The following is a 17,319-nucleotide window of genomic DNA, read 5'->3' as shown; positions in this document are numbered from 1 at the left end:
GAGAGACAGAGAGAGGCAGAGCATGAGTGGGGGAGAGGCAGAGAGAGAGGGAGACACATAATCCAAAGCTGGCTCCAGGCTCTGAACTGTAAACCCAGAGCCTGACAAGGGGCTCGAACCCACAAACCATGAGATGATGATCTGAGCCGAAGTTGGATGCTTAACCCACTGAGCCACCCAGGTGCCCTAAGATTATTTTTCTCTTATTTCATTGTTTCACAAAATATTGGTTAACAAAAATACATCAGCAAACAATATGCTATGAAATTATGCAAAGAAAATCTTAGGAAAATGTGTGCATGGGAAAGCTATAGAAGAGAACAAAGAAAAAGTATATTCACTTGTAAAGCATTTTTTAAGTATAAACAAAGAATCATGTGTATGTACATTATCACTTTAAAATCTAAAGCCTGATTAATTTGTTTTTTTTGTAAAACCTACTTGCATTTGTAAATAAATTAGAATCATCAAGTTGTGAATCAGATTAGGAAACTGAAAACAAATCAGTTAAACGGATGTCGCAGTAAAATTGTAAGCTTTTAAGAAAGTAGCAAAGATTATTTGAAGATAGCTCAACTTCTGCCTTAGTACAAGATAGTGAGTTTTGCAAATTGCTAATCCTGTAACATGCTCCATGAAAACGGAGTATGGGAAAAAGAAACTTTAGGAGGGCATTAGCTATGAAAAATCTTGCAATAAAGAAAACTCTAACCTTGTTTAACTCACTGTCTGCCAAACTTAATTAGCCATTACATCTTTTACTTCGTACATCTTTTTAATACAGAATAGCTAACACGAATGTTTTACACTCTGTCATGGATTTGAATAGCAGCAGTAGCTTGCTGTGCAAAATGTGCACCAGCAGCATCGGAACCAGCTAGGACATTGTGAGAAATACAAAGTTTATCACCTTGAAAAACTGAAGAAGAATTTGAATTTTATAAGTTCCCTAAGTGGTTCATAAGCATATTAAAGTGACAGAAGCAATAGTATGGAGCATTGCTTTCCAGCCATGACTGAACATGAGAATAATGTGGAAATCTTCTGATACCGGTGTCCTGGGGCCACACTAAAAATCTTCTGCTGTAAGGGTTTGGGAGAAATTCAAGAGTATTGTAAGAAACTCACTAGCTGTTTCTAATTTTCAGGCAGATTTGAGAACTGTGGGGAAAGAATAACACCATTTAAGGAACATCATTAAGGAGTCTTTCTGCCTCAATTAATAGCAAAGTCATAATATCACTTCTCGGCCGTTTGGCTAAGATCAAGTATAGTATCTGTTCCTATCAGTTTAACAGCAAAGTCATATTTATAATAGTTTAAGCCAAAACCTTGGAGGTTTTCTTGACTTTTCACATGCTACCTTTAGTCTGTCAAAAATCTATAGGCAGGGACTTCCATTTTCAGCCAAGGTGGATTATCAGGAATCAGTAGATAAGGTTTACCCTCATGCACATGACTTATGAAAACTAAACAACTACACACACACAGACACACACACACACAGACACACACACACACACAAAACACAAAACGCTGCATATGCAGTTTTCTTTTTTCTTTGAAGAAAATTGCATTTCGTTTTATTTTATTTTTTTAATATGAAATTTATTGTCAAATTGGTTTCGCTACAACACCCAGACAGTTTTCAAGACACTAGACATCAAGAAAGTAAGGGCAGTAATCCCTGAGAAATGGAAGACAAATGAGGGGAAATCTATAATTGTTTTGACTTCACTTGTGGGAGTTTCGAGGCCCAAGCTCATGGAATCAAACCTTCTTTTTTAAAGTTATTGAGTTAAAATTAACATATATTAATTTCACGTGTATAACAAATAATTTCATATGTACAGGTATTGCCAAATAAGTCTAGTTAATATCCATCATCGCACCTAATGGCAATTTTTTTCTTGTGACGACAGAACTTCTAAATTCTACTGTCTTAGCAAATATGCAATACAGTAGTATTAACTATAGTCCTCATGCTGTATGTACATCCCATGACTTATTTGTTTCATAACTAGAAGCCAGTAACTCTTGACTGCTATTTCACCCACTCCTACTCCCTGGCTCTGGCAACCACCAACCTGTTTTCTTTATCTATGAGTTTGGCTTTGTTTGTTTTTGGATTCCACATATAAGTGAGATCATACAGAACTTTCCTTTCTCTGACTCATTCAAAATCTGGTACTGAATTTTCTAAAATTCAGTCTCTATCTTCTCAATTCCCTTTTACTCATCAACATTTTGCAAAGCAGATTCTGGTTCTATTATTTCAATAAATCACAACTCACTTTGATGTGACTAAATCCATTGGGACTTTTTCCTTCTTGTACTTGGCTCTGGAAACTTTGCACACTTTTGAATGTATCTCTTTCTCTTTCTCTAAACGGTCTTCCTTTGGCTTTATTCACATCAAACACTCCTACTTTGTCTTTATCCTTATGAATTCCTCTCTTTGAAAGCTTGTTTTCTTCTTTAGTGTAGTTAAAATCTGTATTCTGCCATCATTCAAATTAATTAGTGGTCCTAGCTTTTATCAGTTACTTTAGTTCCACCCATACAGAGATGAATGTCTGATACATGTCTCCAGCCTTGTACTCTTTTTTTCTTATTCTCTATTTCCTTTTGATATTTTAAACTTAACCAAAAAATGCTTATAATTGATAATAAGACTATCATTTCCAAACTGGTTTTATGACATTTCCATACTTGTCATGAATGTGAACCAATATGCATCCACTTAAGAAAAAAATAACATAGAAATTATGCTTGGTGCCTCCTTCTTCTTCATACACTAAGTCAAATACGCGATGATTTTACCTCCTAATTTCACAAATTGAACTCGATTTCCATGACGAGCAGCACCTTACTTTCAGCCATTAACGTGTTTTCTTTTGAATACCATAGTAGACTTTCAGCTGGCCTCCCTTGCTCAAATCCATATTCTATATGGATTTATTTTTCCTCTAAACAATAATAATCTGATTATGCCACTCCCTGATTAAAATTTCACAGTCACTCTCATTGCTTGCTCTAAGGCTATAAACAAAAGTTTTGTTGTAATTAAGAAAGCTCCCCCCCCCATTCTTGCTTCTGCTAATCCCTCCAAAGTTATTTGCATTAAATGCCTACTCACTATCTTCTAAGTTCTAAGCCTACAATGCTGGTCCCTCTATACTTTGCCCAGGAAACTCATACATATCCTCTTTATTTGATCAAAATATCTCTTACTCCATGAAACTGTCTTTCATCTCTCTTCCCAGGTGGCAGCTGCCCATTAGGTGTCCCAGAGTTCAGTATACCTCTTTCTCGTGGTATTTCACATGTATATTTTACACTTGCTTGCATACTATTTCAGCTTCTATATATCTTTTAAGTTTGATGTTTGTTTCTTCCCATCGACTTTAGGTTCTGTGAGGGTGAGGTCACAATATGTTTCTGCATCTCTATGACTCCTATTGTGTTTGACATAGAGTAGGCACTCAGTAATTTTTTGGCAAACATGTAAACATATTGATTGAGAAAATAGATGGACACTTGAATTACACATTTTTTAAGGTTCGTATAATCTCTGCTCTTTTAAGGGGCTAAAAATGTTCTTTTTGAGCAAGTACACTAAAGTCTACATATCTAGGGGTAAATGAAGGCTTGTGCTTTCCGGAAGTTCTGGAAAACAAAACTTGTATGAGCTCTTTTTCTTTGTTCTGGGCATGCTCTTATTAGGTCAGCATCATAAAGCCCTTGAACCATTAAGCAGTAGATTCTGAATTCATGGTGGGAAGTTGTACATCAGCCCATGTTCCTAGTTTGCCTTCCTCTCATAAAGCGATAAAAAGGTGTTAAGGGTGTTGGCTGAGATATCCATGAGTATGGAGGCTGTGGGAATTAAAGTAGTAAAGGTGGCAGAGAGACTTCCTCCAGAATTATCAGCAAGGAACTTTTAGCTGGTTTCTTATATTCACCACTCACGTTCAACACTTAACAACCTGTTGATGATACTTAAGCACTCTAACAACCAGTGGATCAAAGACTGGCATGACAATAACAGAAGGTAAGTCGGAATTGATAGAAGACATGATTAGATAATGGTTTTTAGAAAGACAGACAATACAACAGAAAAGTCAAAAAAGCAGTAAGGGAATAAAGTTAATTGTAACATCAAAAAGGGGTTTGTAGTTTGCAGCAAAACAAACATAACACACACACACACACACAAAGAACCTTATTTTATACTTGAACAACTCAATAAATAAATTGAAGGAGGGCATGACACTGAGGACACCCAAATTAGTGACCTGGAAGATCAATAGCATAATTTTTTAAAATGTTTATTTTTGAGAAAGAGATGGGGTGGGAAGTGAGGGGCAGACAGAGAGGGAGAGAGAGAATCCTAAGCCGGCTCCACTCTGTCAGCACAGAGCCTGACAGGGACTCGATCTCACAGACTCGTGAGATCATGACCTGAATCTAAAGGAGTTGGATGCTTAATCAACTAAGCCACCCAGACACCCTAGAATAAAAAAAAAAAAAAAAAAAATTAAAGTACAAAACAAGAATTGACCAAACGGATCATGAAATGTCATAATGAAAGAAAATATAAGTGACATGGTGACATGCTTGGTAGATTCAGAAAATATGAAGATTTCACATGTGAAGATTGTACTTCTAGGAGGAGAAAAACAATTGTACGGAGAACTAATAAATAGATTAAGAATCATTGAATAGTCTATGCCTCGGCAACCTTGAATGTGTAAATTGAAAGCTTTCAAGTAGTTCTATGTAAGTCTAGCAATAAAAGACACCCATCTGAATGGGTTAATATTCAAAATGGGTAACAACTGCTGTACATAGGCTCCACCCAACAAGAATGTATGCGAGCCAAAATAGTCAAATGGCTTTACTGGTTTGCATGAGCAGTATTTAGCCTGGAATTAAAATCATTTTATTCAAATATTCTCTCTCTCAATAATTTGGACACAAAGAGTTACTTATATTGGACATCCCATTTATAACAAAAGCAGAAGAAGCACTTCGAGACAACTGAGAGAAAAGGGTCACAAATACCAAAATGTTGACCTAGTCAAGGTACTATTCATCTGTCAGAGAAAAAGTGTTTTAACAGTTTTAAAGGTTTTATTATTGCAGGTAAGATACTTTGAGATCTTTAATATTCTCACTTGTTAAATAAAAAATGCAAGTAGTATGTTTGATACGTAACATGTTATGAGATTATTGGCTATAGAAGACATTTTGAGTAATTCCATTTGGGTTAGTGCCCTGGAAAACTATATTTAGGTAAATGCTAAATTAAATTTGTGGTTTTTAGTAAAGGAAAATTAGAATGTGGTCATTAGAGTTTCTGGGTACATAAGATTAATTTCTGAGGAAAAGGTCCTGCTTTTATCTTTGTTTATACTGGGTAGACCAGAGCATCTTAAAATTTCCTTTATAATATAAATTAATCTTGGAGGCTTCAGGTTTCTGACCTTAATCTATAATAGAAAAAGTTTCCCCAAATTAATGTATTAAACTGTTAATAATTTTTTTTGATATTAAGTTAATTTTAAGACATTATTATATAAACTTTTGTTTATTGGTTTGTTTTTTATCCTGATAGCGAATAGATCAGTCAGCATTTTTTCTTAAATAGGTGAATGAGTCAATGAACCAATAAGGTAGTTTTTGAGATGAATAATCAAATTATAAAGTATAAATTTTATAAATATGCTAATTATTCAAACTACCTCTGATTTATTGACTCAAAAATTCTCTTCAGTAGTATGGGAAGATGAAAACCAGAGAACCAAATGTAGTTTGTAGTCAACACTTTTCTTATTAGTTACTACATATTATCCTTTGATTTAACTTTTCAGTGTTTGGCAACATGCCAATATTATGAGTTTCACTTCCTTTTTAACAGAGGTGACCTATCATGTACACTAAATTGAAACTCCAATTTAGAAGTGAGGAATATAAATGAATCTGTCATATTGCTTTCCCAGATAGTAGCAGAGACATCTTGCTTTTGGAGGAATCAATAATTGGAAAACTAATCTTTATTTTTTATTTATTTATTTTTTCAATATATGAAGTTTATTGTCAAATTGGTTTCCATACAACACCCAGTACTCATCCCAAAAGGTGCCCTCCTCAATACCCATCACCCACCCTCCCCTCCCTCCCACCCCCCATCAACCCTTGGTTTGTTCTCAGTTTTTAACAATCTTTAAATAATAGTGTCCAAAATGATGGGAGAAGAGCAACTGCAGTCAAATCTGGTTGTTGGGTTTTGCTGTTTGGAGCTGTGATCCTGATAGAAACAACATGGTTTTTGACATTACCTTAGAACTGGCCATTGTTCCTGGAACATTAGTCTTTGTTTCCCAGGACTTTGTTTACCACTTATTATTCTTTAATATACAAGCTTGTTTTCTACTTACGCTAGCAATAATAGTGTCTATTATTTGTAACTAAACAAAATTCCAAACAGGCTGCAGATCTCTAGTCCTGAGCCAGGCATCTCTTGGTTTTCATGCTTGCTCATCCAACGTTGTGGGTGGAATCTCTTGGCACTAAACAAGGGGCATTTTCTTCCTTTGACACACGTTTGTGGATGGATACCCAGTTTTGCTGTTGACTGAGTGAACTTGACCAAAGTCCTTAATTTTTCTGTACTTGCTTTTCACCATGCGACCTTAAAATAAGGACAAAATATATGCTTGCCGCTTAAAGTGTGGCAGGGGCTCCTAAAATAAGCAACTTCCTAAAATAAAAAAATAAGTTAAAAATGTGGTGAATTTCTCTTTAGAAAAAGCAAACTGGTAACCATGGGGGAAGATAATTAGAACGACAAAACAAATGGGATAATAGATAACATGCATGGCCGTTTACAAATATAAAATAAGTTCATTAGAACAACATTGAATGAGAATATAAAAAGCAAATGTATAGGCAAAAATCAAATGATCAACAAATATGTGAAACTTGATGTTTTTGCTGAAAATTTAAAATCAATGCAAAACCATTTTATACCCACCTCCTTGACAAAAATGTAGAAGTGAAGTATTAGCAAATGATTGTGAGGCTGTGGGAAAACAATCTTCATAATACACAGGGAGAAAGTTAGTGAAATTATAGATAGTTATACTTGATGATCCAGCAATCCATACTTGGATATTCATTCTAGAAAAACTTTGGGTTTCGTACCTAAGGGGACATAGTACAGGGGTTTTTACTATAGCAATGCTTGAATACTAGAGAGTGAACACAATGTAATACCTATTAGACAATCTATCAACAAGATGTAAATGATATCATGAATGCTACTATAGAATAAAACCCAAAAGAGTAGTCAAAAGAGAAACTTTAAAGTATGTGCAGTAACATGGATAAAACTTAAAAAAAAAAAAAACTTAGAAAAAAAGTGAAGAGAATAATGTCTAGAACAATAGTATTTCCTTAATGTAATACACATATTTTATTTTTCAAATTTGCCTATACATTCAAGGACATTTATTGATATACAATTAGAGACTATCAGGAAGAGAAAGAGTAAAAATAATGATTATGGGATAAAAAACTGGAATAAGACAAAGGGAAGGAAAGGGTAAGGAAGAAAGGAAGGGGAAAAAAGGAAAGAGAAAGAAGAAAACCCTTGCGCATACTTTAAAAATAAATTCACTCTGCAGCCAAGGGTTAAAAAATGAGTTAACTGCTGTATCTAATCACTGATATCCTAGGCACCAAGTATTTAAGTCAGATACTACTTTTTTCTTTTTTCTTTTAGCTGATATGTTTTCTTAGATTGGAATACTCTATCTATATCTATATATTTTATGGAAGAAACATTTCCAATAATATTTTCACAAAATTCTCTGTGCTGTTTTAGAAAATTAGGGCAGGTAATTCCCAGGCCTGCTGTGGCTAAAAAGACCAATATAATAAATTTTAAAACATATTTATTAGACTTGTTTCTGGAAACTGTTGATTTCCAGTAATTAGACACACCCTACTGGTTTTAAGCAATATTCAACATCAGTATTTTTTTTTCTAAAATTTGGCTCTCTTCAAACTGACCAAATTTTCTCACTTTAACAAAATTACATCTGAAACAAATAGAAGCGTTGAAGTTTTAAAGTATTCTATTTCTAAACCAACATAGGTGAGCACACACTCAATTAGATTAAGGATATACTGCTGATTTTGTGGAGGGAAAATGCCTCTTGCCAGTAATTGTCAAATCATGATTCATGCACTCCTATCGACCTCCGTCTGCAATAAATATGTACGCATTGATAATAGCAGATTCGATCAGTCTTTTCTTTATATTAATCTCTTAATTAAAAGTACTAGTAACACTAACTAGTTGCAGTAATTCTTGTGATGTTGATATTAAAAGAAAAAATTAAGACTAATAAATTCCTTGCTTTTGATTTTATCTGGTTATAGGTCCTCTTCCCTGGCCACTGGCATCCACCTGCTAATGTTGCTGCCAGAGTTAAATAAATTTCAGGATCCTCAGGAGCATGCTTTACTTTTGATTATTCTTTTACCCTGAAAAGCTGACTTTAAAGAATTTAAATGACAATGTGACCTATCCAGCCCATGGATATATCCCATGGTGATAACAAGGAGAAAATTGTTTTTCTTACAACAGTCTCTTTTTCAAAGGCAAACTTGAGCTTTGATCTTTTTAGGTCCTGTTGCTGTTCATATTCAGGGACACAATGCCATAGATCTGCAATGTTATAACTCAGAAATTTCTCGGTGGCAGGAGTAAAAATCCATAGCTAGCCAATTATATTGCATTTTTTTTTTTTTTACATATGGAAGACATACAACCGTCCTTTTTTGAGCACTCTCAATTTATATCATATACAATGTACTATTGCAGTATGGAACATAGACAGCTTAAATTTAATTTGACTTAAGAGAATTGCATTGCATACTCATTAAGTCATCCTGCAGGTCTTTGAAGAAGTACTATATTCTGAAGTGCCATAGCTAGTGGGCCAATTTTAATTTTAACCAAGCATGACATGAAATAAACATGCAAATGGCAAACAAAGAGCTGTTAATTTGTGTGAGAAGTTAAAATTAAGAAAACAAAAGGATAAAAGCAGTTAGTTTGTGCTACTACAACACAGAATCCACAATTCACATCCTGGGGGAGTGACAAACCAGTCATTTAATGCTATGTCAACACATGTATCTTGTCTTTCATTAGTAAACTCTCCTGCTGGTTCGTACACTGTCAGAAGTAGACCTCCTACTGACTTTCATAGAGGTGTGGAAACTGGGATGGTTTAATAATTCTGTTTTGTTTAACTTTCTTCCTTATCCTATTTAAGGCCAGGTTTTTCCTTTACTTTTAGAACAAGTACATATTAGCTTCATTTATGAAGTAAATGTTAAAAACGTTTATGATTCAAATGACCTACTTCCCTCTTAATTCTTTAGAGCACTTTGAATATCCTAGCCAATTGAGGGTTACATCTGCCTGTAAATTACCCATGCTTTCTCTCTGCACACAGTCTGCCCACATCATCTGTGAATAAATAACCATAAAAAATAAATGGAGAGGAAAGACGACAGCATCCATCTCCCTTTCCTCCTGAAAAGTGTTCTATTGAGATGTTGGTTAATGACCTAAGCAGTATTATAGATCCAAAGTATTTTTCACCCCACCAGCCCACTCCTGCCCCACAAACCTGTTCAATTTAACTCTTATTTGTTTTTAGATAATGTTGCTCATAGGCAGTGTTTAAGCAAACAAATTTATTTTATTTTATTTTAATTTTTTAATGTTTATTTAGTTTTGAGAGAGACAGAGACAGAATGCAAGTGGGTTAGGGGCAGAGAGAGAGAGACACAGAATCTGAAGAAGGCTCCAAGCTCCAAGATGTCAACTCAGAGCCTGACGTGGGGCTTGAACTCACGAGCTGTGAGATCATGACCTGAGCCAAAGTCAGACACTCAACTGACTGAGCCACCCAGGCGCCTCATAAGCAAACAAATATTTAAATAATTTCATCTGAAATTCATGCAAAACAACCATTAAAGATTAGGAAATACACAGATAACTCAATATGGAATTTTAATCTATAATTTCTACAAACATTTCCAAAAAAACAGTTAAGAGTCAAAGAAAACCTGTCCCAGTTTTACATTTTAACTAACAAAGTCATATTTATTTTAGGAATTGCTATTTGTAAAATTAATTCTTGGGATTAATTTGTAATAATATAAATCATCTTGACTTTTATTTTATACTATGCTGTAGAATACTTAAAACATATATGTTGCTGTAAGGCTGTTTCAAATTGTAAATAATGGTGAGCATGAGTTAAACATTTAAGTGTCTACTTCAAATATTATTCCCATTTAAATTGCTAATCCCTCTTTTTTTTTTTTAAATAATCCCTCTTCTAATGAAACTATTTTTAAATTACTCTGTTGTCTTCTTGGAACTACCTTAAAACTCCAATTCTTTTTTAAAAAAGGATTTAGGTATTTTTGTTTGTTAGTTTTAGAAACAAGCAAGTTTAAAAGTTGTATAGATCACTAAAAAGCTTTTGGGTGAAATCAAGGACTTCATTTTATGTAATTTTATGTGTTCAATTATGTACGTTAGAGTCAGAATGTAAGTAAATTCTAAAAAGAATATAAAAATGTTTAGAGAATTGACTGCACTGTTGAAATACGTATGTAACCATCTACCATAACTGATTCGAAGTGCAATAGATATTTTAGAACATAAAATTATAAACATTTGTTTAAAAATAATCTTACATATGTTTGGTATATTTCATATCACATTTTACTAAAGGAGTTTTAAAATATTTCATGTTTTACAGAAAGTGAACTTTGTACTTTTGAAGAGTACAAGCAACCACCCTACTCCAAATTAAAAAAAATACAAATAGGTTTTAATTGAATATTAAATTACTAGAAGTAAAATGTTAATAAATTCTTGGCTTTAAAGTATTGGAATTTTTTTTAAATATGATTTTAAAGGACTATGATTTTAAGAGACACATGACTGGCTCAGTCCAGTGGAGGATGGGACTCTTGATCTTAAGGTTGTAAGTTTCAGCCCCGTGTTACACTGGGTGTAGAGATTAACTTCAAAATACAATCCTTAAAAAACAAAAAAAAACAAAACAAAAAAAACACTATGATTTTAAAATATTAAACATTTTATAAAATTATTTTCTTCTAAGACCTATTTTTATTTTTTTACTTTGAGCCAAATTTTCATAATAGGAAACTAAAGTTTTTATAAAAGTGCCTTACTTGATAAAAATTTGTAAAGTTATTAGAAGAGAAAAATTATTTAAAGTATTACAATTTAAAAGGGGCTGTAATTTCAGTTAACTGGAGGGAAAACACTTTTTGATACTCACTGAATTACAAAGTTTTAAATGGAGAAACATTTTACTTAAAATAATTAAACATTTGCTTAATAATATTTGTACCATTAGCTTGTTCAGAAAACTTATGCTTAGTTCAAAACTATTACTAATTCTGATTTATTAGAAATCCATTATAAGATTTACATGATAGAAAGTAGTCTGGATCTCTAAACAATTTTTTTTTTTAATATCAAAAAAACAGGAGAAAAAAGTTTCCACAGGTCTGGAAAACCCACAATTAGAAAAGACTGAAAAACATTCCTTTCAAAAGAAATATCCAAAGCTACTAAGATTTTGTATAGTTTCTCATATGTTGGAAATCTGTTATGGTGCTGTGTTTATGACTAATTGCCTTAAGGTGAAAAAAAATGACTATCTTGAGCTATTGTTTCAGAAATGTATTTCACATGCAATTTTTAGACCTAATATTTAATAGACATGAGAATAATAATTTCTAAAGTGTCACTGGATCTTGTCAATAGTTCTTTAACACTGAATCCATAAAGAAAAATATATTTTAATAATTAAAAAATGACAGTCTTTCTTCACATTCTCATTTTACAGAGTTTAAGCCCACTGTTTGGGTTATTGTTTGTTTAGTTTTCTGCCTGTTTTAGCATGGGGAGTTTGTGGTTTTATCTTTTCCTTCTGTCTATCTCTGATTCTTTAAATTGTTTTTAAATTTCCCAAGAGAAACATATTGCATAAGATTATGATGATAAAGTTTTAAGGTAATTATGTTTCTTCAGCAAGAAGTAAAATGACCGTGCACACCTATCTGTTTATGATTTCAACCTCTAAAAATTTAGGAAGTATCGGATGCCTTAAAAAAGAGTGTCATCAGAAGATCTGTCAAAATACAGCCAGGAACATTTCTTAGAGAACCGCAACTCGATTTTTACACTTAATATATCTGGTTTTGGTTGACTAGAAGATGTCTATAACAGAGCATTAACAAACACTGTAATTTGCTGGGGTCAGCCAGGTCTGCAGCTTTGAGATTGAAAGTCATCTTAAATTATGCTATCAGCTTTCCAAACCTCATTAGACTTAACCCATTTAGGCGCCACTGACTTCTCGGAATCACCAATAGAACCCTAATCAGAAAACCGCACAGCAGCCGGCCTACTGCTATCAGAAACCTCAGTACAATTTTGTATATTAATATTTCAGAACGTTTGTAGGAACATATACTCCCTGCTGAGCACTACAACCAGTTCAGACACAGTTACAGTCAGTCAACCCGCCCAGAGCGGCTGGCTGCTCCCTGTCTGTCTCTGGAACTGGCAACTGGGGAAAGAAAAAGACAGAAGAAAATGAAACGAATGCCTTCACTTGATTTATGATTAATAAATTCCCATAATTGGAGAGTTAGGTAACCAGTAAATAGAATAACAGAAGGTTACAGGAAAATGGCGATTTTATCCTGTAATGTTGCCATTGAATTTTGAATACAATATCACTTTATTTTTCTAGGAGAAGCAATTTTTGGGGCTGTTTGGAGAACATTAGTTTTCTCTAATGCTCTTTAAAATATTTAATCAAATTTTCACCATGTATTGGCTAAAATAAAGCCTAGAAGAGATTCAACAAAGTAGTGCAATTAAAAATGTTTTATAACAGACAAATCAGTGTAGTAATGAAAACTGATGTGAATTGCTAGTGACTTTAGAAATGTTTGCAATGGAGTGAAATAGAATTTCTATGATGATAAACAGTGACCAAAGTTCAGTGAAATACAGTAAAGCTAAATGTCAAAAATAGAAAGAAAACAGTAAATGCAACTCAAAGGATGCTTGAATAAATAATTTACTGTAAATAATCAGAATTATGTACATAATTGATCTGTTTGCTGATAATGGGAAAGATCTAATATTTAAATTTACTATACAATGACATACTTTTACAGATGCCCCAGAGGAAAAATATTTACAGAAACTTCCAACAAGTTAGAGTTTCTTACATTTAAATGAAGCCAAAAGTTTAAAATGAAATTGTACTAGAACAATTAAAATGTGTCATTTTTTTAATGAAACTGTTACTACTTAGCATATAAACCAAAGTAAATCACTAGGGCACTGAAATCGCCACCAGAGTCCTTTCGCATTTTTCTTGAAACAAACAAATTATTGTGACAGGCACACATTCTGTCACGTATACAAACTTGAAATCTGGCGTTTTCCTGGATTTACGTAAATAGAAATGGAGAGCACTACAAAATTTGGAACCACAGTCCTTATCAAAGGCTCTTGAATAATATCCTCTTCCACTGTTCACGGCATGGCAGCGTTCTGGCCCTAGGAGGCGTTCAGGTCCACTTTAGTGCCACTTCTGTCATGAGCTCTGTGGGTGGCACTGGCAGATTAATCAGCTTCTCCCCTTTAGTGTCAATTTACATCCGAGATTCCTCACAATCCCTCTGTTGTATGACTAAATTAAAATCGTCCATGTGCATACACACCCTTTAATATGAATATTTTCTACTGTCATCTAAATCTGACTTCCGTACATGTTCATAAAGCTTCATAACTATTTTATTTTAAATGATATAGGAATATGAACACACACCAATCTTTGTCAGTTCTGATTTTGTTTATATGTATTTAATGTTTTTATTTACTTATTTTGAGAGAGAGAGAGAGAGAGAGAGTGAGCAGGGGAGGGTCAGAGAGAGAGGGAGGGAGAATCCCAAGCAGACTCTGCACTGTCAGTGCAGAGCCCAACATGGGGCTCTATCTCATGAAACATGAGATCATGACCTGAGCTGAAATGGAGAGTAGGACGCTTAACTGACTGAGTCATCCAGCTGCCCCTGGTTTTATTTATTTTATTGTGATAAGAAAACTTAATGAGACCTGGCGTCTTAACAAATTTTTGACTATACATTGACTATACATTGTATAGACTACACATTGACTATACATTGACTATACATTGACTACATTATTTTTGACTATAGGTACACTGTGTACCTCTAGAACTTATTCATCTTTCTTAACTGAAACTTTGTACCTGCTGATTAATTACTCTTCATTTTCTACCCCCACCAACTCCCGAATAACCACTATGCTGGACTTGGATGTCATGAATTTGACTATATTAGATAGATTACATAAAGTGGAGTCATGCACTAATTTCTGTGTCGGGGTAATTTTACTTAATATAATGTTCTCTTAGTCCATCCATGTTGTCACATATCTAAGAATGTCTTTCTTTTTTAAAGCTGAATAGAATTCCATTGTATGTGTATACCACATTTTCTTCATCTATTCATGTGTTGTTTTGGTTGTTTCCTTTTTTTTTTTAAATATGAAATTTATTGTCAAATTGGTTTCCATACAAGACCCAGTGCTCATCCCAAAAGGCGCCCTCCTCAATACCTATCACCCACCCTCCCACCCCCATCAACCTTCAGTTTGTTCTCAGTTTTGTTTTTTTTTAAGTTCTTGAATATTTTATTTTATTTTTTATATGAAATTTATTGTCATATTAGTTTCCATACAACACCCAGTGCTCATCCCAAAAGATGCCTTCTTCAATGCCCATCACCTACCCTCCCCTCCATCCCACCCCCCATCAGCCCTCAGTTTGTTCTCAGTTTTTAAGGGTCTCTTATGCTTTGACTCTCTCTCCCACTCTAACCTCTTTTTTTCTTTTGTTTTCTTTCCCCTCCCCCATGGACTTCTGTTAAGTTTCTCAGGATCCACATAAGAGGGAAAACATATGGTATCTATCTTTCTCTGTATGACTTCTCTGTATTTCACTTAGCATAACACTCTCCAGTTCCATCCACGTTGCTACAAAAGGCCATATTTCATTCTTTCTCATTGCTACGTCGTATTCCATTGTGTATATAAACCACAGTTTCTTTATCCATTCGTCAGTTGATGGACATTTCGGCTCTTTCCATAATTTGGCTATTGTTGAGAGTGCTGCTATAAACATTGGGGTGCAAGTGCCCCTATGCATCAGTACTCCTGTAACCCTTGGGTAAATTCCTAGCAGTGCTATTACTGGGTCATAGGGTAGGTCTATTTTTAATTTTCTGAGGAACCTCCACACTGTTTTCCAGAGTGGCTGCACCAGTTTGCATTCCCACCAACAGTGCAAGAGGGTTCCCATTTCTCCACATCCTCTCCAGCATCTATAGTCTCCTGATTTGTTCATTGTAGCCACTCTGACTGGCGTGAGGTGATATATGAGTGTGGTTTTGATTTGTAGTTCGCTGATGAGGAGTGACATTGAGCATCTTTCCATGTGCCTGTTGGCCATCTGGATGTCTTCTTTAGAGAAGTGCCTATTCATGTTTTCTGCCCATTTCTTCACTGGATTATTTGTTTTTCAGGTGTGGAGTTTGGTGAGCTCTTTATAGATTTTGGATACTAGCCCATTGTCCGATATGTCATTGCAAATATCTTTTCCCATTCTGTCGGTTGCCGTTTAGTTTTGTTGATTGTTTCCTTTGCTGTGCAGAAGCTTTTTATCTTCATGAGGTCCTGATAGTTCATTTTTGCTTTTAATTCCCTTGCCTTTGGGGATGGGTCAAGTAAGAAATTGTTGCAGCTGAGGTCAGAGAGGGTTTTTCCTGCTTTCTCCTCTAGGGTTTTGATTGTTTCCCATCTCACATTCAGGTCCTTTATCATTTTGAGTTTATTTTTGTGAATGGTGTGAGAAAGTGGTCTAGTTTCAATCTTCTGCATGTTGCTGTCCAGTTCTCCCAGCACCGTTTGTTAAAGAGACTTTTTTCCAGTGGATGTTCTCTCCTGCTTTGTCAAAGATTAGTTGGCCATACGTTTGTGGGTCTAGTTCTGGTGTTTCTATTCTATTCCATTGGTCTATGTGTCTGTTTTTGTGCCAATACCATGCTGTCTTGATGGTTACAGCTTTGTAGTAGAGGCTAAAGTCTGGGATTGTGATGCCTCCCGCTTTGGTCTTCTTCAAAATTACTTTGGCTATTTGGGGCCTTTTGTGGTTCCATACAAAGTTTAGGATTGCTTGTTCTAGCTTCGAGAAGAATGCTGGTGCAATTTTGATTGGGATTGCATTGAATGTGTAGATAGCTTTGGGTAGTATTGACATTTTAACAATATTTATTCTTCCAATCCATGAGCACAGAATGTTTTTCCATTTCTTTGTATCTTCTTCAATTTCCTTCATAAGCTTTCTATAGTTTTCAGCAGGTTTATTCCTAGGTATTTTATGCTTCTTGGTGCAATTGTGAATGGGATCAGTTTCTTAATTTGTCTCTCTGTTGCTTCATTATTAGTGTATAAGAATGCAACTGATTTCTGTACATTGACTTTGTATCCTGCGACTTTGCTGAATTCATGTATCAGTTCTAGCAGATTTTTGGTGGAGTCTGTCAGATTTTCCATGTATAATATCATGTCATCCGCAAAAAGCGAAAGCTTAACTTCATCTTTGTAAATTTTGATGCCTTTGATTTCCTTTTGTTGTCTGATTGCTGATGCTAGAACTTCCAGCACTATGTTAAACAACAGCAGTGAGAGGGGACATCCTTGTCATATTCCTGATCTCAGGGGGAAAGCTCTCAGTTTTTCCCCATTGAGGATATTAGCTGTGGGCTTTTCGTAAATGGCTTTTGTGATGTTTAAGTATGTTCCTTCTGTCCCAACTTTCCTAAGGTTTTTTAAATTTTTTTTTAACGTTTTATTTTTGAGACAGAGAGAGACAGAGCATGAATGGGGGAGGGGCAGAGAGAGAGGGAGACACAGAATCTGAAGCAGGCTCCAGGCTCTGAGCCATCAGCCCAGAGCCAGATGCGGGGCTCGAACCCACGGAGTGTGAGATCGTGACCTGAGCTGAAGTTGGCCGCTTAACTGACTGAACCACCCAGGCGCCTCCCTAAGGGTTTTTATTAGGAAAGGATGCTGAATTTTAA

General features: G+C 34.7%; 1 pseudogene; it reads left to right on the top strand.

The window, feature by feature from the left end:
- Positions 1-1,238: 1,238 nt before the first annotated feature.
- On the top strand, positions 1,239-1,368 carry LOC122238292 (annotated as a pseudogene).
- The last annotated feature ends 15,951 nt before the right edge of the window (positions 1,369-17,319 follow it).

The sequence above is a fragment of the Panthera tigris genome, chromosome B1, assembly GCF_018350195.1.
Source record: "Panthera tigris isolate Pti1 chromosome B1, P.tigris_Pti1_mat1.1, whole genome shotgun sequence".
NCBI lineage: Eukaryota > Metazoa > Chordata > Mammalia > Carnivora > Felidae > Panthera > Panthera tigris.
Note: the sequence above shows the minus strand (reverse complement) of the source record. Positions and strands in the feature narration are given on the sequence as shown.